The sequence below is a fragment of the Eschrichtius robustus genome, chromosome 15, assembly GCF_028021215.1.
Source record: "Eschrichtius robustus isolate mEscRob2 chromosome 15, mEscRob2.pri, whole genome shotgun sequence".
Lineage (NCBI taxonomy): Eukaryota > Metazoa > Chordata > Mammalia > Artiodactyla > Eschrichtiidae > Eschrichtius > Eschrichtius robustus.
The window spans coordinates 70020357-70044671 of NC_090838.1; positions in this window are offsets into that span (position 1 = coordinate 70020357).

Consider the following 24315-nt stretch of genomic DNA (forward strand, 5'->3'; position numbering starts at 1 on the left):
CGGAGTTCTCCGTGTAGCCAACTGCCTCTCCCAGGGAAAGCTCTAGGTACGCTATCGGGACTTAGCTTCTTCTAAAACCCTGCAGTGCAAGAGGAAGAACTGTGCTTTGGTTACAGCAGGAACGCAAGCCGACTTTCTCCTGTAAGTATGGGGTCTTCAGGTATGACTCTGTAGAAGGAATGCGAAGCAGTTTGGGTTTGTCAGTGCCGCTCAGCCTAGGGCAATGAGGCAGATTTGCATGACATGTAGGATATAAGAGAACAGATTTCCTGGAGCTGTTGGAGTGCTGAGGAAACCTAGGTCTCCCAAGGAAGAGAGCAGTGTGTTGCCCTACACTCAGCATACACAGAGTGACTGGGAAAGGTTTCCGGGCCTGGATGTTTCTTAGCAGCCCAGGGGAGCCTGCCGGTACTCGGTGCTCTTGCAGGGAATAGGTTGCCCACGCGAGGTCCTGGTGACCTGAAAAGCTTACTAACGTTAAAAGAAAGCAGACCGAATGTTAAGCCTCAAGGGCTCTGCTCCAAGCTTCCGCTTCGGCAGGCTATTCAAGGCTTTACCTTGAGGAAAGGACTCACGTCAAGTTTCCTTTTAGCTCTAGAGCCTCTCAGGAGGAGCTCCCCCGCAGGCTATGAAAGCACCCTGTTGATTTAGAGAAAACTCTTTCCCTTCCCAGTACACTGCCTACAGTGACAAGGGACCCATGCAAAACACCCTTATTTAGGTAGCTTCAAGGCAGCATGAATGGAGCGTTCAATATGGAAAAGCAAGTCTTGTGCCATACATTCCCCGTTTCCAGTGAAAACGCAGCCTACCTCCTTGTGATTTCTACCAAGTAAATATACACTGCTGCTACACACTGGTCCCTTCCTTGAATAAAGTTGGTTTGGCACGGAGTTCTGCATGTAGCCAATGGCCTCCCCAAAGGAGCGCTTTGGGACGCTATCGGGGCTTAGCCTCTTCTAAAACCCTGCAGTGTAAGAGGAAGAACTGGGCTTTGGCAAAAGCAGGAACGCAAGCCGACTTTCTCCTGTAAGTATGGGGTCTTCAGGTATGACTCTGTAGAAGGAATGCGAAGCAGTTTTGGTTTGTCAGTGCCGCTCAGCCTAGGGCAATGAGGCAGATTTGCATGACATGTAGGATATAAGAGAACAGATTTCCTGGAGCTGTTGGAGTGCTGGGGAAACCTAGGTCTCCCAAGGAAGTGTGCAGTGTGTTGCCCTACACTCAGCATACACAGTGACTGGGAAAGGTTTCCGGGCCTGGATGTTTCTTAGCAGCCCAGGGGAGCCTGCCGGTACTCGGTGGTCTTGCAGGGAATAGGGTGCCCACGCGAGGGCCTGGTGACCTGAAAAGCTTACTAACGTTAAAAGAAAGCAGACCGAATGTTAAGCCTCAAGGGCTCTGCTCCAAGCTTCCGCTTCGGCAGGCTATTCAAGGCTTCACCTTGAGGAAAGGACTCACGTCAAGTTTCCTTTTAGCTCTAGAGCGTCTCAGGAGGAGCTCTCACCCAGGCTATGTAAGCACCCTGCTGATGTAGAGAACACTCGTTCCCTTCCCAGAGCCCTGTCTACAGTGACTAAAGACCCGTCCTAAAACTGTTATTTAGGTAGCTTCAAGGCAGCATGAAAGGAGCATTCAAAATGGGAAAGCAAGGCTTGTGCCATCAGGTCGCCGGTTCCAGCGAACATGCAGCCTACCTCCTTCTGATTTCTACCAACTAAATATACACTCTAGGGACACACTGGTCCCTTTCTTGAATAATGTTGGTTTGGCACGGAGTTCTGCGTGTAGCCAACGACCACCCCTGAGGAGCACTCTAGGTACGCTATCGGGGCTTAGCCTCTTCTAAAACCCTGCAGTGTAAGAGAAAGAACTCTGCTTTGGTACCAGCAGGAACGCAAGCCGACTTTCTCCTGTAAGTATGGGGTCTGAAGTTATGACTCTTTAGAAGGAATGCGAAGCAGTTTTGGTTTCCCAGTGCGCTCAGCCTAGGGCAATGAGGCAGAATGGCATGACATGTAGGACGTAAGAGAACAGATTTCCTGGAGCTGTTGGAGTGCTGAGGAAACCTAGGTCTCCCAAGGAAGAGTGCAGTGTGTTGCCCTACACTCAGCATACACAGAGTGACTGGGAAAGGTTTCCGGGCCTGGATGTTTCTTAGCAGGCCAGGAGAGCCTGCCAGTACTCGGTGGTCTTGCAGGGAATAGGGTGCCCACGCGAGGTCCTGGTGACCTGAAAAGCTTACTAACGTTAAAAGAAAGCAGACCTAAAATTAAGCCTCCAGGACTCTCCTCCAGGCTTCCGCTTCGGCAGGCTATTCAAGGCTTTACCTTGAGGAAAGGACTCACGTCAAGTTTCCTTTTAGCTCTAGAGCCTCTCAGGAGGAGCTCCCACGCAGGCTATGAAAGCACCCTGTTGATTTAGAGAAAACTCTTTCCCTTCCCAGTACACTGCCTACAGTGACAAGGGACCCATGCAAAACACTCTTATTTAGGTAGCTTCAAGGCAGCATGAATGGAGCGTTCAATATGGAAAAGCAAGTCTTGTGCCATACATTCCCCGTTTCCAGTGAAAACGCAGCCTACCTCCTTGTGATTTCTACCAAGTAAATATACACTGCTGCTACACACTGGTCCCTTCCTTGAATAAAGTTGGTTTGGCACGGAGTTCTGCATGTAGCCAACGGCCTCCCCAAAGGAGCGCTTTGGGACGCTATCGGGGCTTAGCCTCTTCTAAAACCCTGCAGTGTAAGAGGAAGAACTGGGCTTTGGCAAAAGCAGGAAGGCAAGCAGACTTTCTCCTGTAAGTATGGGGTCTTCAGGTATGACTCTGTAGAAGGAATGCGAGCTGTTTTGGTTTGTCAGTGCCGCTCAGCCTAGGGCAATGAGGCAGATTGGCATGACATGTAGGATATAAGAGAACAGATTTCCTGGAGCTGTTGGAGTGCTGAGGAAACCTAGGTCTCCCAAGGAAGAGTGCAGTGTGTTGCCCTACACTCAGCATACACAGAGTGACTGGGAAAGGTTTCCGGGCATGGATGTTTCTTAGCAGCCCAGGGGAGCCTGCCGGTACTCGGTGCTCTTGCAGGGAATAGGGTGCCCACGCGAGGGCCTGGTGACCTGAAAAGCTTACTAACGTTAAAAGAAAGCAGACCGAATGTTAAGCCTCAAGGGCTCTGCTCCAAGCTTCCGCTTCGGCAGGCTATTCAAGGCTTCACCTTGAGGAAAGGACTCACGTCAAGTTTCCTTTTAGCTCTAGAGCGTCTCAGGAGGAGCTCTCACCCAGGCTATGTAAGCACCCTGCTGATGTAGAGAACACTCGTTCCCTTCCCAGAGCCCTGCCTACTGTGACTAGAGACCCGTCCTAAAACTGTTATTTAGGTAGTTTCAAGGCAGGATGAATGGAGCATTCAAAATGGGAAAGCAAGGCCTGTGCCATCAGGTCCCCGTTTCCAGAGAACACGCAGCCTACCTCCTTGTGATTTCTACCATGTAAATATACACTCTAGCTACACACTGGTCCCTTCCCTGAATAACGTTTTCTTGGCACGGAGTTCTCCGTGTAGCCAACTGCCTCTCCCAGGGAAAGCTCTAGGTACGCTATCGGGACTTAGCTTCTTCTAAAACCCTGCAGTGCAAGAGGAAGAACTGTGCTTTGGTTACAGCAGGAACGCAAGCCGACTTTCTCCTGTAAGTATGGGGTCTTCAGGTATGACTCTGTAGAAGGAATGCGAAGCAGTTTGGGTTTGTCAGTGCCGCTCAGCCTAGGGCAATGAGGCAGATTTGCATGACATGTAGGATATAAGAGAACAGATTTCCTGGAGCTGTTGGAGTGCTGAGGAAACCTAGGTCTCCCAAGGAAGAGTGCAGTGTGTTGCCCTACACTCAGCATACACAGAGTGACTGGGAAAGGTTTCCGGGCCTGGATGTTTCTTAGCAGCCCAGGGGAGCCTGCCGGTACTCGGTGCTCTTGCAGGGAATAGGTTGCCCACGCGAGGTCCTGGTGACCTGAAAAGCTTACTAACGTTAAAAGAAAGCAGACCGAATGTTAAGCCTCAAGGGCTCTGCTCCAAGCTTCCGCTTCGGCAGGCTATTCAAGGCTTTACCTTGAGGAAAGGACTCACGTCAAGTTTCCTTTTAGCTCTAGAGCGTCTCAGGAGGAGCTCTCACCCAGGCTATGTAAGCACCCTGCTGATGTAGAGAACACTCGTTCCCTTCCCAGAGCCCTGCCTACTGTGACTAGAGACCCGTCCTAAAACTGTTATTTAGGTAGTTTCAAGGCAGGATGAATGGAGCATTCAAAATGGGAAATCAAGGCCTGTGCCATCAGGTCCCCGTTTCCAGAGAACACGCAGCCTACCTCCTTGTGATTTCTACCATGTAAATATACACTCTAGCTACACACTGGTCCCTTCCCTGAATAACGTTTTCTTGGCACGGAGTTCTCCGTGTAGCCAACTGCCTCTCCCAGGGAAAGCTCTAGGTACGCTATCGGGACTTAGCTTCTTCTAAAACCCTGCAGTGCAAAAGGAAGAACTGTGCTTTGGTTACAGCAGGAACGCAAGCCGACTTTCTCCTGTAAGTATGGGGTCTTCAGGTATGACTCTGTAGAAGGAATGCGAAGCAGTTTGGGTTTGTCAGTGCCGCTCAGCCTAGGGCAATGAGGCAGATTTGCATGACATGTAGGATATAAGAGAACAGATTTCCTGGAGCTGTTGGAGTGCTGAGGAAACCTAGGTCTCCCAAGGAAGAGTGCAGTGTGTTGCCCTACACTCAGCATACACAGAGTGACTGGGAAAGGTTTCCGGGCCTGGATGTTTCTTAGCAGCCCAGGGGAGCCTGCCGGTACTCGGTGCTCTTGCAGGGAATAGGGTGCCCACGCGAGGTCCTGGTGACCTGAAAAGGTTACTAAGGTTAAAAGAAAGCAGACCGAATGTTAAGCCTCAAGGGCTCTGCTCCAAGCTTCCGCTTCGGCAGGCTATTCAAGGCTTTACCTTGAGGAAAGGACTCACGTCAAGTTTCCTTTTAGCTCTAGAGCGTCTCAGGAGGAGCTCTCACCCAGGCTATGTAAGCACCCTGCTGATGTAGAGAACACTCGTTCCCTTCCCAGAGCCCTGCCTACAGTGACTAAAGACCCGTCCTAAAACTGTTATTTAGGTAGCTTCAAGGCAGCATGAAAGGAGCCTTCAAAATGGGAAAGCAAGGCTGGTGCCATCAGGTCGCCGTTTCCAGCGAACATGCAGCCTACCTCCTTCTGATTTCTACCAACTAAATATACACTCTAGGGACACACTGGTCCCTTTCTTGAATAATGTTGGTTTGGCACGGAGTTCTGCGTGTAGCCAACGGCCACCCCAGAGGAGCACTCTAGGTACGCTATCGGGGCTTAGCCTCTTCTAAAACCCTGCACTGTAAGAGAAAGAACTCTGCTTTGGTACCAGCAGGAACGCAAGCCGACTTTCTCCGGTAACTATGGGGTCTGAAGTTATGACTCTTTAGAAGGAATGCGAAGCAGTTTTGGTTTCCCAGTGCGCTCAGCCTAGGGCAATGAGGCAGAATGGCATGACATGTAGGACGTAAGAGAACAGATTTCCTGGAGCTGTTGGAGTGCTGAGGAAACCTAGGTCTCCCAAGGAAGAGTGCAGTGTGTTGCCCTACACTCAGCATACACAGAGTGACTGGGAAAGGTTTCCGGGCGTGGATGTTTCTTAGCAGCCCAGGGGAGCCTGCCGGTACTCGGTGCTCTTGCAGGGAATAGGGTGCCCACGCGAGGGCCTGGTGACCTGAAAAGCTTACTAACGTTAAAAGAAAGCAGACCGAATGTTAAGCCTCAAGGGCTCTGCTCCAAGCTTCCGCTTCGGCAGGCTATTCAAGGCTTTACCTTGAGGAAAGGACTCACGTCAAGTTTCCTTTTAGCTCTAGAGCGTCTCAGGAGGAGCTCTCACCCAGGCTATGTAAGCACCCTGCTGATGTAGAGAACACTCGTTCCCTTCCCAGAGCCCTGCCTACTGTGACTAGAGACCCGTCCTAAAACTGTTATTTAGGTAGTTTCAAGGCAGGATGAATGCAGCATTCAAAATGGGAAAGCAAGGCCTGTGCCATCAGGTCCCCGTTTCCAGAGAACACGCAGCCTACCTCCTTGTGATTTCTACCATGTAAATATACACTCTAGCTACACACTGGTCCCTTCCCTGAATAACGTTTTCTTGGCACGGAGTTCTCCGTGTAGCCAACTGCCTCTCCCAGGGAAAGCTCTAGTTACGCTATCGGGACTTAGCTTCTTCTAAAACCCTGCAGTGCAAGAGGAAGAAATGTGCTTTGGTTACAGCAGGAACGCAAGCCGACTTTCTCCTGTAAGTATGGGGTCTTAAGGTCTGACTCTGTAGAAGGAATGCGAAGCAGTTTGGGTTTCTCAGTGCCGCTCAGCCTAGGGCAATGAGGCAGATTTGCATGACATGTAGGATATAAGAGAACAGATTTCCTGGAGCTGTTGGAGTGCTGAGGAAACCTAGGTCTCCCAAGGAAGAGTGCAGTGTGTTGCCCTACACTCAGCATACACAGAGTGACTGGGAAAGGTTTCCGGGCCTGGATGTTTCTTAGCAGCCCAGGGGAGCCTGCCGGTACTCGGTGCTCTTGCAGGGAATAGGGTGCCCACGCGAGGTCCTGGTGACCTGAAAAGCTTACTAACGTTAAAAGAAAGCAGACCGAATGTTAAGCCTCAAGGGCTCTGCTCCAAGCTTCCGCTTCGGCAGGCTATTCAAGGCTTCACCTTGAGGAAAGGACTCACGTCAAGTTTCCTTTTAGCTCTAGAGCGTCTCAGGAGGAGCTCTCACCCAGGCTATGTAAGCACCCTGCTGATGTAGAGAACACTCGTTCCCTTCCCAGAGCCCTGCCTACAGTGACTAAAGACCCGTCCTAAAACTGTTATTTAGGTAGCTTCAAGGCAGCATGAAAGGAGCATTCAAAATGGGAAAGCAAGGCTTGTGCCATCAGGTCGCCGTTTCCAGCGAACATGCAGCCTACCTCCTTCTGATTTCTACCAACTAAATATACACTCTAGGTACACACTTGTCCCTTCCTTGAATAATGTTGGTTTGGCACGGAGTTCTGCGTGTAGCCAACGGGCACCCAAGAGGAGCACTCTAGGTACGCTATCGGGGCTTAGCCTCTTCTAAAACCCTGCAGTGTAAGAGGAAGAACTCTGCTTTGGTACCAGCAGGAACGCAAGCCGACTTTCTCCTGTAATTATGGGGTCTGAAGTTATGACTCTTTAGAAGGAATGCGAAGCAGTTTTGGTTTCTCAGTGCGCTCAGCCTAGGGCAATGAGGCAGATTGGCATGACATGTAGGACGTAAGAGAACAGATTTCCTGGAGCTGTTGGAGTGCTGAGGAAACCTAGGTGACCCAAGGAAGAGTTCAGTTTGTTGCCCTACACTCAGCATACACAGAGTGACTGGGAAAGTTTTCCGGGCCTGGATGTTTCTTAGCAGGCCAGGAGAGCCTGCCAGTACTCGGTGGTCTTGCAGGGAATAGGGTGCCCACGCGAGGTCCTGGTGACCTGAAAAGCTTACTAACGTTAAAAGAAAGCAGACCTAAAATTAAGCCTCCAGGACTCTCCTCTAGGCTTCCGCTTCGGCAGGCTATTCAAGGCTTTACCTTGAGGAAAGGACTCACGTCAAGTTTCCTTTTAGCTCTAGAGCCTCTCAGGAGGAGCTCCCACGCAGGCTATGAAAGCACCCTGTTGATTTAGAGAAAACTCTTTCCCTTCCCAGTACACTGCCTACAGTGACAAGGGACCCATCCAAAACACTCTTATTTAGGTAGCTTCAAGGCAGCATGAATGGAGCGTTCAATATGGAAAAGCAAGTCTTGTGCCATAAATTCCCCGTTTCCAGTGAAAACGCAGCCTACATCCTTGTGATTTCTACCAAGTAAATATACACCGCTGCTACACACTGGTCCCTTCCTTGAATAAAGTTGGTTTGGCACGGAGTTCTGCATGTAGCCAACGGCCTCCCCAAAGGAGCGCTTTGAGACGCTATCGGGGCTTAGCCTCTTCTAAAACCCTGCAGTGTAAGAGGAAGAACTGGGCTTTGGCAAAAGCAGGAACGCAAGCCGACTTTCTCCTGTAAGTATGGGGTCTTAAGGTCTGACTCTGTAGAAGGAATGCGAAGCAGTTTTGGTTTGTCAGTGCCGCTCAGCCTAGGGCAATGAGGCAGATTGGCATGACATGTAGGATATAAGAGAACAGATTTCCTGGAGCTGTTGGAGTGCTGAGGAAACCTAGGTCTCCCAAGGAAGAGTGCAGTGTGTTGCCCTACACTCAGCATACACAGAGTGACTGGGAAAGGTTTCCGGGCCTGGATGTTTCTTAGCAGCCCAGGGGAGCCTGCCGCTACTCGGTGCTCTTGCAGGGAATAGGGTGCCCACTAGAGGGCCTGGTGACCTGAAAAGCTTACTAACGTTAAAAGAAAGCAGACCGAATGTTAAGCCTCAAGGGCTCTGCTCCAAGCTTCCGCTTCGGCAGGCTATTCAAGGCTTCACCTTGAGGAAAGGACTCACGTCAAGTTTCCTTTTAGCTCTAGAGCGTCTCAGGAGGAGCTCTCACCCAGGCTATGTAAGCACCCTGCTGATGTAGAGAACACTCGTTCCCTTCCCAGAGCCCTGCCTACAGTGACTAAAGACCCGTCCTAAAACTGTTATTTAGGTAGCTTCAAGGCAGCATGAAAGGAGCCTTCAAAATGGGAAAGCAAGGCTGGTGCCATCAGGTCCCCGTTTCCAGCGAACATGCAGCCTACCTCCTTCTGATTTCTACCAACTAAATATACACTCTAGGTACACACTTGTCCCTTCCTTGAATAATGTTGGTTTGGCACGGAGTTCTGCGTGTAGCCAACGGGCACCCCAGAGGAGCACTCTAGGTACGCTATCGGGGCTTAGCCTCTTCTAAAACCCTGCAGTGTAAGAGAAAGAACTCTGCTTTGGTACCAGCAGGAACGCAAGCCGACTTTCTCCTGTAAGTATGGGGTCTGAAGTTATGACTCTTTAGAAGGAATGCGAAGCAGTTTTGGTTTCTCAGTGCGCTCAGCCTAGGGCAATGAGGCAGATTGGCATGACATGTAGGACGTAAGAGAAGAGATTTCCTGGAGCTGTTGGAGTGCTGAGGAAACCTAGGTCTCCCAAGGAAGAGTTCAGTTTGTTGCCCAACACTCAGCATACACAGAGTGACTGGGAAAGGTTTCCGGGCCTGGATGTTTCTTAGCAGGCCAGGAGAGCCTGCCAGTACTCGGTGGTCTTGCAGGGAATAGGGTGCCCACGCGAGGTCCTGGTGACCTGAAAAGCTTACTAACGTTAAAAGAAAGCAGACCTAAAATTAAGCCTCCAGGACTCTCCTCCAGGCTTCCGCTTCGGCAGGCTATTCAAGGCTTTACCTTGAGGAAAGGACTCACGTCAAGTTTCCTTTTAGCTCTAGAGCCTCTCAGGAGGAGCTCCCACGCAGGCTATGAAAGCACCCTGTTGATTTAGAGAAAACTCTTTCCCTTCCCAGTACACTGCCTACAGTGACAAGGGACCCATGCAAAACACTCTTATTTAGGTAGCTTCAAGGCAGCATGAATGGAGCGTTCAATATGGAAAAGCAAGTCTTGTGCCATACATTCCCCGTTTCCAGTGAAAACGCAGCCTACCTCCTTGTGATTTCTACCAAGTAAATATACACTGCTGCTACACACTGGTCCCTTCCTTGAATAAAGTTGGTTTGGCACGGAGTTCTGCATGTAGCCAACGGCCTCCCCAAAGGAGCGCTTTGGGACGCTATCAGGGCTTAGCCTCTTCTAAAACCCTGCAGTGTAAGAGGAAGAACTGGGCTTTGGCAAAAGCAGGAACGCAAGCCGACTTTCTCCTGTAAGTATGGGGTCTTCAGGTATGACTCTGTAGAAGGAATGCGAAGCAGTTTTGGTTTGTCAGTGCCGCTCAGCCTAGGGCAATGAGGCAGATTGGCATGACATGTAGGATATAAGAGAACAGATTTCCTGGAGCTGTTGGAGTGCTGAGGAAACCTAGGTCTCCCAAGGAAGAGTGCAGTGTGTTGCCCTACACTCAGCATACACAGTGACTGGGAAAGGTTTCCGGGCCTGGATGTTTCTTAGCAGCCCAGGGGAGCCTGCCGGTACTCGGTGATCTTGCAGGGAATAGGTTGCCCACGCGAGGTCCTGGTGACCTGAAAAGCTTACTAACGTTAAAAGAAAGCAGACCGAATGTTAAGCCTCAAGGGCTCTGCTCCAAGCTTCCGCTTCGGCAGGCTATTCAAGGCTTTACCTTGAGGAAAGGACTCACGTCAAGTTTCCTTTTAGCTCTAGAGCGTCTCAGGAGGAGCTCTCACCCAGGCTATGTAAGCACCCTGCTGATGTAGAGAACACTCGTTCCCTTCCCAGAGCCCTGCCTACTGTGACTAGAGACCCGTCCTAAAACTGTTATTTAGGTAGTTTCAAGGCAGGATGAATGCAGCATTCAAAATGGGAAAGCAAGGCCTGTGCCATCAGGTCCCCGTTTCCAGAGAACACGCAGCCTACCTCCTTGTGATTTCTACCATGTAAATATACACTCTAGCTACACACTGGTCCCTTCCCTGAATAAGGTTTTCTTGGCACGGAGTTCTCCGTGTAGCCAACTGCCTCTCCCAGGGAAAGCTCTAGGTACGCTATCGGGACTTAGCTTCTTCTAAAACCCTGCAGTGCAAGAGGAAGAACTGTGCTTTGTTTACAGCAGGAACGCAAGCCGACTTTCTCCTGTAAGTATGGGGTCTTCAGGTATGACTCTGTAGAAGGAATGCGAAGCAGTTTGGGTTTGTCAGTGCCGCTCAGCCTAGGGCAATGAGGCAGATTTGCATGACATGTAGGATATAAGAGAACAGATTTCCTGGAGCTGTTGGAGTGCTGAGGAAACCTAGGTCTCCCAAGGAAGAGTGCAGTGTGTTGCCTTACACTCAGCATACACAGAGTGACTGGGAAAGGTTTCCGGGCCTGGATGTTTCTTAGCAGCCCAGGGGAGCCTGCCGGTACTCGGTGCTCTTGCAGGGAATAGGGTGCCCACGCGAGGGCCTGGTGACCTTAAAAGCTTACTAACGTTAAAAAAAGCAGACCGAATGTTAAGCCTCAAGGGCTCTGCTCCAAGCTTCCGCTTCGGCAGGCTATTCAAGGCTTTACCTTGAGGAAAGGACTCACGTCAAGTTTCCTTTTAGCTCTAGAGCGTCTCAGGAGGAGCTCTCACCCAGGCTATGTAAGCACCCTGCTGATGTAGAGAACACTCGTTCCCTTCCCAGAGCCCTGCCTACTGTGACTAGAGACCCGTCCTAAAACTGTTATTTAGGTAGTTTCAAGGCAGGATGAATGCAGCATTCAAAATGGGAAAGCAAGGCCTGTGCCATCAGGTCCCCGTTTCCAGAGAACACGCAGCCTACCTCCTTGTGATTTCTACCATGTAAATATACACTCTAGCTACACACTGGTCCCTTCCCTGAATAACGTTTTCTTGGCACGGAGTTCTCCGTGTAGCCAACTGCCTCTCCCAGGGAAAGCTCTAGGTACGCTATCGGGACTTAGCTTCTTCTAAAACCCTGCAGTGCAAGAGGAAGAACTGTGCTTTGGTTACAGCAGGAACGCAAGCCGACTTTCTCCTGTAAGTATGGTGTCTTAAGGTCTGACACTGTAGAAGGAATGCGAAGCAGTTTTGGTTTGTCAGTGCCGCTCAGCCTAGGGCAATGAGGCAGATTGGCATGACATGTAGGATAAAAGAGAACAGATTTCCTGGAGCTGTTGGAGTGCTGAGGAAACCTAGGTCTCCCAAGGAAGAGTGCAGTGTGTTGCCCTACACTCAGCATACACAGAGTGACTGGGAAAGGTTTCCGGGCCTGGATGTTTCTTAGCAGGCCAGGAGAGCCTGCCAGTACTCGGTGCTCTTGCAGGGAATAGGTTGCCCACGCGAGGTCCTGGTGACCTGAAAAGCTTACTAACGTTAAAAGAAAGCAGACCGAATGTTAAGCCTCAAGGGCTCTGCTCCAAGCTTCCGCTTCGGCAGGCTATTCAAGCCTTCACCTTGAGGAAAGGACTCACGTCAAGTTTCCTTTTAGCTCTAGAGCGTCTCAGGAGGAGCTCTCACCCAGGCTATGTAAGCACCCTGCTGATGTAGAGAACACTCGTTCCCTTCCCAGAGCCCTGCCTACAATGACTAAAGACCCGTCCTAAAACTGTTATTTAGGTAGCTTCAAGGCAGCATGAAAGGAGCATTCAAAATGGGAAAGCAAGGCTTGTGCCATCAGGTCGCCGTTTCCAGCGAACATGCAGCCTACCTCCTTCTGATTTCTACCAACTAAATATACACTCTAGGTACACACTTGTCCCTTCCTTGAATAATGTTGGTTTGGCACGGAGTTCTGCATGTAGCCAACGGCCTCCCCAAAGGAGCGCTTTGGGACGCTATCGGGGCTTAGCCTCTTCTAAAACCCTGCAGTGTAAGAGGAAGAACTGGGCTTTGGCAAAAGCAGGAACGCAAGCCGACTTTCTCCTGTAAGTATGGGGTCTTAAGGTCTGACTCTGTAGAAGGAATGCGAAGCAGTTTTGGTTTGTCAGTGCCGCTCAGCCTAGGGCAATGAGGCAGATTGGCATGACATGTAGGATATAAGAGAACAGATTTCCTGGAGCTGTTGGAGAGCTGAGGAAACCTAGGTCTCCCAAGGAAGAGTGCAGTGTGTTGCCCTACACTCAGCATACACAGAGTGACTGGGAAAGTTTTCCGGGCGTGGATGTTTCTTAGCAGCCCAGGGGAGCCTGCCGGTACTCGATGCTCTTGCAGGGAATAGGGTGCCCACGCGAGGGCCTGGTGACCTGAAAAGCTTACTAACGTTAAAAGAAAGCAGACCGAATGTTAAGCCTCAAGGGCTCTGCTCCAAGCTTCCGCTTCGGCAGGCTATTCAAGGCTTTACCTTGAGGAAAGGACTCACGTCAAGTTTCCTTTTAGCTCTAGAGCGTCTCAGGAGGAGCTCTCACCCAGGCTATGTAAGCACCCTGCTGATGTAGAGAACACTCGTTCCCTTCCCAGAGCCCTGCCTACTGTGACTAGAGACCCGTCCTAAAACTGTTATTTAGGTAGTTTCAAGGCAGGATGAATGCAGCATTCAAAATGGGAAAGCAAGGCCTGTGCCATCAGGTCCCCGTTTCCAGAGAACACGCAGCCTACCTCCTTGTGATTTCTACCATGTAAATATACACTCTAGCTACACACTGGTCCCTTCCCTGAATAACGTTTTCTTGGCACGGAGTTCTCCGTGTAGCCAACTGCCTCTCCCAGGGAAAGCTCTAGGTACGCTATCGGGACTTAGCTTCTTCTAAAACCCTGCAGTGCAAGAGGAAGAACTGTGCTTTGGTTACAGGAGGAACGCAAGCCGACTTTCTCCTGTAAGTATGGGGTCTTCAGGTATGACTCTGTAGAAGGAATGCGAAGCAGTTTGGGTTTGTCAGTGCCGCTCAGCCTAGGGCAATGAGGCAGATTGGCATGACATGTAGGATATAAGAGAACAGATTTCCTGGAGCTGTTGGAGTGCTGAGGAAACCTAGGTCTCCCAAGGAAGAGTGCAGTGTGTTGCCCTACACTCAGCATACACAGAGTGACTGGGAAAGGTTTCCGGGCCTGGATGTTTCTTAGCAGCCCAGGGGAGCCTGCCGGTACTCGGTGCTCTTGCAGGGAAGAGGGTGCCCACGCGAGGTCCTGGTGACCTGAAAAGCTTACTAACGTTAAAAGAAAGCAGACCGAATGTTAAGCCTCAAGGGCTCTGCTCCAAGCTTCCGCTTCGGCAGGCTATTCAAGGCTTTACCTTGAGGAAAGGACTCACGTCAAGTTTCCTTTTAGCTCTAGAGCGTCTCAGGAGGAGCTCTCACCCAGGCTATTTAAGCACCCTGCTGATGTAGAGAACACTCGTTCCCTTCCCAGAGCCCTGCCTACAGTGACTAAAGACCCGTCCTAAAACTGTTATTTAGGTAGCTTCAAGGCAGCATGAAAGGAGCATTCAAAATGGGAAAGCAAGGCTTGTGCCATCAGGTCGCCGTTTCCAGCGAACATGCAGCCTACCTCCTTCTGATTTCTACCAACTAAATATACACTCTAGGTACACACTGGTCCCTTTCTTGAATAATGTTAGTTTGGCACGGAGTTCTGCGTGTAGCCAACGACCACCCCTGAGGAGCACTCTAGGTACGCTATCGGGGCTTAGCCTCTTCTAAAACCCTGCAGTGTAAGAGAAAGAACTCTGCTTTGGTACCAGCAGGAACGCAAGCCGACATTCTCCTGTTAGTATGGGGTCTGAAGTTATGAATCTTTAGAAGGAATGCGAAGCAGTTTTGGTTTCCCAGTGCGCTCAGCCTAGGGCAATGAGGCAGATTGGCATGACATGTAGGACGTAAGAGAAGAGATTTCCTGGAGCTGTTGGAGTGCTGAGGAAACCTAGGTCTCCCAAGGAAGAGTTCAGTTTGTTGCCCTACACTCAGCATACACAGAGTGACTGGGAAAGTTTTCCGGGCCTGGATGTTTCTTAGCAGGCCAGGAGAGCCTGCCAGTACTCGGTGGTCTTGCAGGGAATAGGGTGCCCACGCGAGGTCCTGGTGACCTGAAAAGCTTACTAACGTTAAAAGAAAGCAGACCTAAAATTAAGCCTCCAGGACTCTCCTCCAGGCTTCCGCTTCGGCAGGGTATTCAAGGCTTTACCTTGAGGAAAGGACTCACGTCAAGTTTCCTTTTAGCTCTAGAGCCTCTCAGGAGGAGCTCCCACGCAGGCTATGAAAGCACCCTGTTGATTTAGAGAAAACTCTTTCCCTTCCCAGTACACTGCCTACAGTGACAAGTGACCCATGCAAAACACTCTTATTTAGGTAGCTTCAAGGCAGCATGAATGGAGCGTTCAATATGGAAAAGCAAGTCTTGTGCCATACATTCCCCGTTTCCAGTGAAAACGCAGCCTACCTCCTTGCGATTTCTACCAAGTAAATATACACTGCTGCTACACACTGGTCCCTTCCTTTAATAAAGTTGGTTTGGCACGGAGTTCTGCATGTAGCCAACGGCCTCCCCAAAGGAGCGCTTTGGGACGCTATCGGGGCTTAGCCTCTTCTAAAACCCTGCAGTGTAAGAGGAAGAACTGGGCTTTGGCAAAAGCAGGAACGCAAGCCGACTTTCTCCTGTAAGTATGGGGTCTTCAGGTATGACTCTATAGAAGGAATGCGAAGCAGTTTGGGTTTGTCAGTGCCGCTCAGCCTAGGGCAATGAGGCAGATTGGCATGACATGTAGGATATAAGAGAACAGATTTCCTGGAGCTGTTGGAGTGCTGAGGAAACCTAGGTCTCCCAAGGAAGAGTGCAGTGTGTTGCCCTACACTCAGCATACACAGAGTGACTGGGAAAGGTTTCCGGGCCTGGATGTTTCTTAGCAGCCCAGGGGAGCCTGCCGGTACTCGGTGCTCTTGCAGGGAAGAGGGTGCCCACGCGAGGTCCTGGTGACCTGAAAAGCTTACTAACGTTAAAAGAAAGCAGACCGAATGTTAAGCCTCAAGGGCTCTGCTCCAAGCTTCCGCTTCGGCAGGCTATTCAAGGCTTTACCTTGAGGAAAGGACTCACGTCAAGTTTCCTTTTAGCTCTAGAGCGTCTCAGGAGGAGCTCTCACCCAGGCTATGTAAGCACCCTGCTGATGTAGCGAACACTCGTTCCCTTCCCAGAGCCCTGCCTACAGTGACTAAAGACCCGTCCTAAAACTGTTATTTAGGTAGCTTCAAGGCAGCATGAAAGGAGCATTCAAAATGGGAAAGCAAGGCTTGTGCCATCAGGTCGCCGTTTCCAGCGAACATGCAGCCTACCTCCTTCTGATTTCTACCAACTAAATATACACTCTAGGTACACACTGGTCCCTTTCTTGAATAATGTTGGTTTGGCACGGAGTTCTGCGTGTAGCCAACGACCACCCCTGAGGAGCACTCTAGGTACGCTATCGGGGCTTAGCCTCTTCTAAAACCCTGCAGTGTAAGAGAAAGAACTCTGCTTTGGTACCAGCAGGAACGCAAGCCGACTTTCTCCTGTAAGTATGGGGTCTGAAGTTATGACTCTTTAGAAGGAATGCGAAGCAGTTTTGGTTTCCCAGTGCGCTCAGCCTAGGGCAATGAGGCAGAATGGCATGACATGTAGGACGTAAGAGAACAGATTTCCTGGAGCTGTTGGAGTGCTGAGGAAACCTAGGTCTCCCAAGGAAGAGTGCAGTGTGTTGCCCTACACTCAGCATACACAGAGTGACTGGGAAAGGTTTCCGGGCCTGGATGTTTCTTAGCAGGCCAGGAGAGCCTGCCAGTACTCGGTGTTCTTGCAGGGAATAGGGTGCCCACGCGAGGGCTTGGTGACCTGTAAAGCTTACTAACGTTAAAAGAAAGCAGACCTAAAATTAAGCCTCCAGGACTCTCCTCCAAGCTTCCGCTTCGGCAGGCTATTCAAGGCTTTACCTTGAGGAAAGGACTCACGTCAAGTTTCCTTTTAGCTCTAGAGCCTCTCAGGAGGAGCTCCCACGCAGGCTATGAAAGCACCCTGTTGATTGAGAGAAAACTCTTTCCCTTCCCAGTACACTGCCTACAGTGACAAGGGACCCATGCAAAACACTCTTATTTAGGTAGCTTCAAGGCAGCATGAATGGAGCGTTCAATATGGAAAAGCAAGTCTTGTGCCATACATTCCCCGTTTCCAGTGAAAACGCAGCCTACCTCCTTGTGATTTCTACCAAGTAAATATACACTGCTGCTACACACTGGTCCCTTCCCTGAATAACGTTTTCTTGGCACGGAGTTCTCCGTGTAGCCAACTGCCTCTCCCAGGGAAAGCTCTAGGTACGCTATCGGGACTTAGCTTCTTCTAAAACCCTGCAGTGCAAGAGGAAGAACTGTGTTTTGGTTACAGCAGGAACGCAAGCCGACTTTCTCCTGTAAGTATGGGGTCTTAAGGTCTGACTCTGTAGAAGGACTGCGAAGCAGTTTGGGTTTGTCAGTGCCGCTCAGCCTAGGGCAATGAGGCAGATTTGCATGACATGTAGGATATAAGAGAACAGATTTCCTGGAGCTGTTGGAGTGCTGAGGATACCTAAGTCTCCCAAGGAAGAGTGCAGTGTGTTGCCCTACACTCAGCATACACAGAGTGACTGGGAAAGGTTTCCGGGCCTGGATGTTTCTTAGCAGCCCAGGGGAGCCTGCCGGTACTCGGTGCTCTTGCAGGGAATAGGGTGCCCACGCGAGGTCCTGGTGACCTGAAAAGCTTACTAACGTTAAAAGAAAGCAGACCGAATGTTAAGCCTCAAGGGCTCTGCTCCAAGCTTCCGCCTCGGCAGGCTATTCAAGGCTTTACCTTGAGGAAAGGACTCACGTCAAGTTTCCTTTTAGCTCTAGAGCGTCTCAGGAGGAGCTCTCACCCAGGCTATGTAAGCACCCTGCTGATGTAGAGAACACTCGTTCCCTTCCCAGAGCCCTGCCTACAGTGACTAAAGACCCGTCCTAAAACTGTTATTTAGGTAGCTTCAAGGCAGCATGAAAGGAGCATTCAAAATGGGAAAGCAAGGCTTGTGCCATCAGGTCGCCGTTTCCAGCGAACATGCAGCCTACCTCCGTCTGATTTCTACCAACTAAATATACACTCTAGGTACAAACTGGTCCATTTCTTGAATAATGTTGGTTTGGCACGGAGTTCTGCGTGTAGCCAACGGCCACCCCAGAGGAGCACTCTAGGTACGCTATCGGGGCTTAGCCTCTTCTAAAACCCTGCAGTGTAAGAGAAAGAACTCTGCTTTGGTACCAGCAGGAACGCAAGCCGACTTTCTCCTGTAAGTATGGGGTCTGAAGTTATGACTCTTTAGAAGGAATGCGAAGCAGTTTTGGTTTCTCAGTGCGCTCAGCCTAGGGCAATGAGGCAGAATGGCATGACATGTAGGACGTAAGAGAACAGATTTCCTGGAGCTGTTGGAGTGCTGAGGAAACCTAGGTCTCCCAAGGAAGAGTGCAGTGTGTTGCTCTACACTCAGCATACACAGAGTGACTGGGAAAGGTTTCCGGGCCTGGATGTTTCTTAGCAGGCCAGGAGAGCCTGCCAGTACTCGGTGTTCTTGCAGGGAATAGGGTGCCCACGCGAGGGCCTGGTGACCTGAAAAGCTTACTAACGTTAAAAGAAAGCAGACCTAAAATTAAGCCTCCAGGACTCTCCTCCAAGCTTCCGCTTCGGCAGGCTATTCAAGGCTTTACCTTGAGGAAAGGACTCACGTCAAGTTTCCTTTTAGCTCTAGAGCCTCTCAGGAGGAGCTCCCACGCAGGCTAGGAAAGCACCCTGTTGATTTAGAGAAAACTCTTTCCCTTCCCAGTACACTGCCTACAGTGACAAGGGACCCATGCAAAACACTCTTATTTAGGTAGCTTCAAGGCAGCATGAATGGAGCGTTCAATATGGAAAAGCAAGTCATGTGCCATACATTCCCCATTTCCAGTGAAAACGCAGCCTACCTCCTTGTGATTTCTACCAAGTAAATATACACTGCTGCTACACACTGGTCCCTTCCTTGAATAAAGTTGGTTTCGCACGGAGTTCTGCATGTAGCCAACGGCCTACCCAAAGGAGCGCTTTGGGACGCTATCGGGGCTTAGCCTCTTCTAAAACCCTGCAGTGTAAGAGGAAGAACTGGGCTTTGGCAAAAGCAGGAACGCAAGCCGACTTTCTCCTGTAAGTATGGGGTCTTCAGGTATGACTCTGTAGAAGGAATGCGAAGCAGTTTTGGTTTGTCAGTGCCGCTCAGCCTAGGGCAATGAGGCAGATTGGCATGACATGTAGGATATAAGAGAACAGATTTCCTGGAGCTGTTGGAGTGCTGAGGAAACCTAGGTCTCCCAAGGAAGAGTGCAGTGTGTTGCCCTACACTCAGCATACACAGAGTGACTGAGAAAGGTTTCCGGGCCTGGATGTTTCTTAGCAGCCCAGGGGAGCCTGCCGGTACTCGGTGCTCTTGCAGGGAATAGGGTGCCCACGCGAGGGCCTGGTGACCTGAAAAGCTTACTAACGTTAAAAGAAAGCTGACCGAATGTTAAGCCTCAAGGGCTCTGCTCCAAGCTTCCGCTTCGGCAGGCTATTCAAGGCTTTACCTTGAGGAAAGGACTCACGTCAAGTTTCCTTTTAGCTCTAGAGCGTCTCAGGAGGAGCTCTCACCCAGGCTATGTAAGCACCCTGCTGATGTAGAGAACACTCGTTCCCTTCCCAGAGCCCTGCCTACTGTGACTAGAGACCCGTCCTAAAACTGTTATTTAGGTAGTTTCAAGGCAGGATGAATGGAGCATTCAAAATGGGAAAGCAAGGCCTGTGCCATCAGGTCCCCGTTTCCAGAGAACACGCAGCCTACCTCCTTGTGATTTCTACCATGTAAATATACACTCTAGCTACACACTGGTCCCTTCTCTGAATAACGTTTTCTTGGCACGGAGTTCTCCGTGTAGCCAACTGCCTCTCCCAGGGAAAGCTCTAGGTACGCTATCGGGACTTAGCTTCTTCTAAAACCCTGCAGTGCAAGAGGAAGAACTGTGCTTTGGTTACAGCAGGAACGCAAGCCGACTTTCTCCTGTAAGTATGGGGTCTTCAGGTATGACTTTGTAGAAGGAATGCGAAGCAGTTTGGGTTTGTCAGTGCCGCTCAGCCTAGGGCAATGAGGCAGATTGGCATGACATGTAGGATATAAGAGAACAGATTTCCTGGAGCTGTTGGAGTGCTGAGGAAACCTAGGTCTCCCAAGGAAGAGTGCAGTGTGTTGCCCTACACTCAGCATACACAGAGTGACTGGGAAAGGTTTCCGGGCCTGGATGTTTCTTAGCAGCCCAGGGGAGCCTGCCGGTACTCGGTGCTCTTGCAGGGAATAGGGTGCCCACGCGAGGTCCTGGTGACCTGAAAAGCTTACTAACGTTAAAAGAAAGCAGACCGAATGTTAAGCCTCAAGGGCTCTGCTCCAAGCTTCCGCCTCGGCAGGCTATTCAAGGCTTTACCTTGAGGAAAGGACTCACGTCAAGTTTCCTTTTAGCTCTAGAGCGTCTCAGGAGGAGCTCTCACCCAGGCTATGTAAGCACCCTGCTGATGTAGAGAACACTCGTTCCCTTCCCAGAGCCCTGCCTACAGTGACTAAAGACCCGTCCTAAAACTGTTATTTAGGTAGCTTCAAGGCAGCATGAAAGGAGCATTCAAAATGGGAAAGCAAGGCTTGTGCCATCAGGTCGCCGTTTCCAGCGAACATGCAGCCTACCTCCTTCTGATTTCTACCAACTAAATATACACTCTAGGTACACACTGGTCCCTTTCTTGAATAATGTTAGTTTGGCACGGAGTTCTGCGTGTAGCCAACGACCACCCCTGAGGAGCACTCTAGGTACGCTATCGGGGCTTAGCCTCTTCTAAAACCCTGCAGTGTAAGAGAAAGAACTCTGCTTTGGTACCAGCAGGAACGCAAGCCGACATTCTCCTGTTAGTATGGGGTCTGAAGTTATGAATCTTTAGAAGGAATGCGAAGCAGTTTTGGTTTCCCAGTGCGCTCAGCCTAGGGCAATGAGGCAGATTGGCATGACATGTAGGACGTAAGAGAAGAGATTTCCTGGAGCTGTTGGAGTGCTGAGGAAACCTAGGTCTCCCAAGGAAGAGTTCAGTTTGTTGCCCTACACTCAGCATACACAGAGTGACTGGGAAAGTTTTCCGGGCCTGGATGTTTCTTAGCAGGCCAGGAGAGCCTGCCAGTACTCGGTGGTCTTGCAGGGAATAGGGTGCCCACGCGAGGTCCTGGTGACCTGAAAAGCTTACTAACGTTAAAAGAAAGCAGACCTAAAATTAAGCCTCCAGGACTCTCCTCCAGGCTTCCGCTTCGGCAGGGTATTCAAGGCTTTACCTTGAGGAAAGGACTCACGTCAAGTTTCCTTTTAGCTCTAGAGCCTCTCAGGAGGAGCTCCCACGCAGGCTATGAAAGCACCCTGTTGATTTAGAGAAAACTCTTTCCCTTCCCAGTACACTGCCTACAGTGACAAGTGACCCATGCAAAACACTCTTATTTAGGTAGCTTCAAGGCAGCATGAATGGAGCGTTCAATATGGAAAAGCAAGTCTTGTGCCATACATTCCCCGTTTCCAGTGAAAACGCAGCCTACCTCCTTGCGATTTCTACCAAGTAAATATACACTGCTGCTACACACTGGTCCCTTCCTTTAATAAAGTTGGTTTGGCACGGAGTTCTGCATGTAGCCAACGGCCTCCCCAAAGGAGCGCTTTGGGACGCTATCGGGGCTTAGCCTCTTCTAAAACCCTGCAGTGTAAGAGGAAGAACTGGGCTTTGGCAAAAGCAGGAACGCAAGCCGACTTTCTCCTGTAAGTATGGGGTCTTCAGGTATGACTCTATAGAAGGAATGCGAAGCAGTTTGGGTTTGTCAGTGCCGCTCAGCCTAGGGCAATGAGGCAGATTGGCATGACATGTAGGATATAAGAGAACAGATTTCCTGGAGCTGTTGGAGTGCTGAGGAAACCTAGGTCTCCCAAGGAAGAGTGCAGTGTGTTGCCCTACACTCAGCATACACAGAGTGACTGGGAAAGGTTTCCGGGCCTGGATGTTTCTTAGCAGCCCAGGGGAGCCTGCCGGTACTCGGTGCTCTTGCAGGGAAGAGGGTGCCCACGCGAGGTCCTGGTGACCTGAAAAGCTTACTAACGTTAAAAGAAAGCAGACCGAATGTTAAGCCTCAAGGGCTCTGCTCCAAGCTTCCGCTTCGGCAGGCTATTCAAGGCTTTACCTTGAGGAAAGGACTCACGTCAAGTTTCCTTTTAGCTCTAGAGCGTCTCAGGAGGAGCTCTCACCCAGGCTATGTAAGCACCCTGCTGATGTAGCGAACACTCGTTCCCTTCCCAGAGCCCTGCCTACAGTGACTAAAGACCCGTCCTAAAACTGTTATTTAGGTAGCTTCAAGGCAGCATGAAAGGAGCATTCAAAATGGGAAAGCAAGGCTTGTGCCATCAGGTCGCCGTTTCCAGCGAACATGCAGCCTACCTCCTTCTGATTTCTACCAACTAAATATACACTCTAGGTACACACTGGTCCCTTTCTTGAATAATGTTGGTTTGGCACGGAGTTCTGCGTGTAGCCAACGACCACCCCTGAGGAGCACTCTAGGTACGCTATCGGGGCTTAGCCTCTTCTAAAACCCTGCAGTGTAAGAGAAAGAACTCTGCTTTGGTACCAGCAGGAACGCAAGCCGACTTTCTCCTGTAAGTATGGGGTCTGAAGTTATGACTCTTTAGAAGGAATGCGAAGCAGTTTTGGTTTCCCAGTGCGCTCAGCCTAGGGCAATGAGGCAGAATGGCATGACATGTAGGACGTAAGAGAACAGATTTCCTGGAGCTGTTGGAGTGCTGAGGAAACCTAGGTCTCCCAAGGAAGAGTGCAGTGTGTTGCCCTACACTCAGCATACACAGAGTGACTGGGAAAGGTTTCCGGGCCTGGATGTTTCTTAGCAGGCCAGGAGAGCCTGCCAGTACTCGGTGTTCTTGCAGGGAATAGGGTGCCCACGCGAGGGCTTGGTGACCTGTAAAGCTTACTAACGTTAAAAGAAAGCAGACCTAAAATTAAGCCTCCAGGACTCTCCTCCAAGCTTCCGCTTCGGCAGGCTATTCAAGGCTTTACCTTGAGGAAAGGACTCACGTCAAGTTTCCTTTTAGCTCTAGAGCCTCTCAGGAGGAGCTCCCACGCAGGCTATGAAAGCACCCTGTTGATTGAGAGAAAACTCTTTCCCTTCCCAGTACACTGCCTACAGTGACAAGGGACCCATGCAAAACACTCTTATTTAGGTAGCTTCAAGGCAGCATGAATGGAGCGTTCAATATGGAAAAGCAAGTCTTGTGCCATACATTCCCCGTTTCCAGTGAAAACGCAGCCTACCTCCTTGTGATTTCTACCAAGTAAATATACACTGCTGCTACACACTGGTCCCTTCCCTGAATAACGTTTTCTTGGCACGGAGTTCTCCGTGTAGCCAACTGCCTCTCCCAGGGAAAGCTCTAGGTACGCTATCGGGACTTAGCTTCTTCTAAAACCCTGCAGTGCAAGAGGAAGAACTGTGTTTTGGTTACAGCAGGAACGCAAGCCGACTTTCTCCTGTAAGTATGGGGTCTTAAGGTCTGACTCTGTAGAAGGACTGCGAAGCAGTTTGGGTTTGTCAGTGCCGCTCAGCCTAGGGCAATGAGGCAGATTTGCATGACATGTAGGATATAAGAGAACAGATTTCCTGGAGCTGTTGGAGTGCTGAGGATACCTAAGTCTCCCAAGGAAGAGTGCAGTGTGTTGCCCTACACTCAGCATACACAGAGTGACTGGGAAAGGTTTCCGGGCCTGGATGTTTCTTAGCAGCCCAGGGGAGCCTGCCGGTACTCGGTGCTCTTGCAGGGAATAGGGTGCCCACGCGAGGTCCTGGTGACCTGAAAAGCTTACTAACGTTAAAAGAAAGCAGACCGAATGTTAAGCCTCAAGGGCTCTGCTCCAAGCTTCCGCCTCGGCAGGCTATTCAAGGCTTTACCTTGAGGAAAGGACTCACGTCAAGTTTCCTTTTAGCTCTAGAGCGTCTCAGGAGGAGCTCTCACCCAGGCTATGTAAGCACCCTGCTGATGTAGAGAACACTCGTTCCCTTCCCAGAGCCCTGCCTACAGTGACTAAAGACCCGTCCTAAAACTGTTATTTAGGTAGCTTCAAGGCAGCATGAAAGGAGCATTCAAAATGGGAAAGCAAGGCTTGTGCCATCAGGTCGCCGTTTCCAGCGAACATGCAGCCTACCTCCGTCTGATTTCTACCAACTAAATATACACTCTAGGTACAAACTGGTCCATTTCTTGAATAATGTTGGTTTGGCACGGAGTTCTGCGTGTAGCCAACGGCCACCCCAGAGGAGCACTCTAGGTACGCTATCGGGGCTTAGCCTCTTCTAAAACCCTGCAGTGTAAGAGAAAGAACTCTGCTTTGGTACCAGCAGGAACGCAAGCCGACTTTCTCCTGTAAGTATGGGGTCTGAAGTTATGACTCTTTAGAAGGAATGCGAAGCAGTTTTGGTTTCTCAGTGCGCTCAGCCTAGGGCAATGAGGCAGAATGGCATGACATGTAGGACGTAAGAGAACAGATTTCCTGGAGCTGTTGGAGTGCTGAGGAAACCTAGGTCTCCCAAGGAAGAGTGCAGTGTGTTGCTCTACACTCAGCATACACAGAGTGA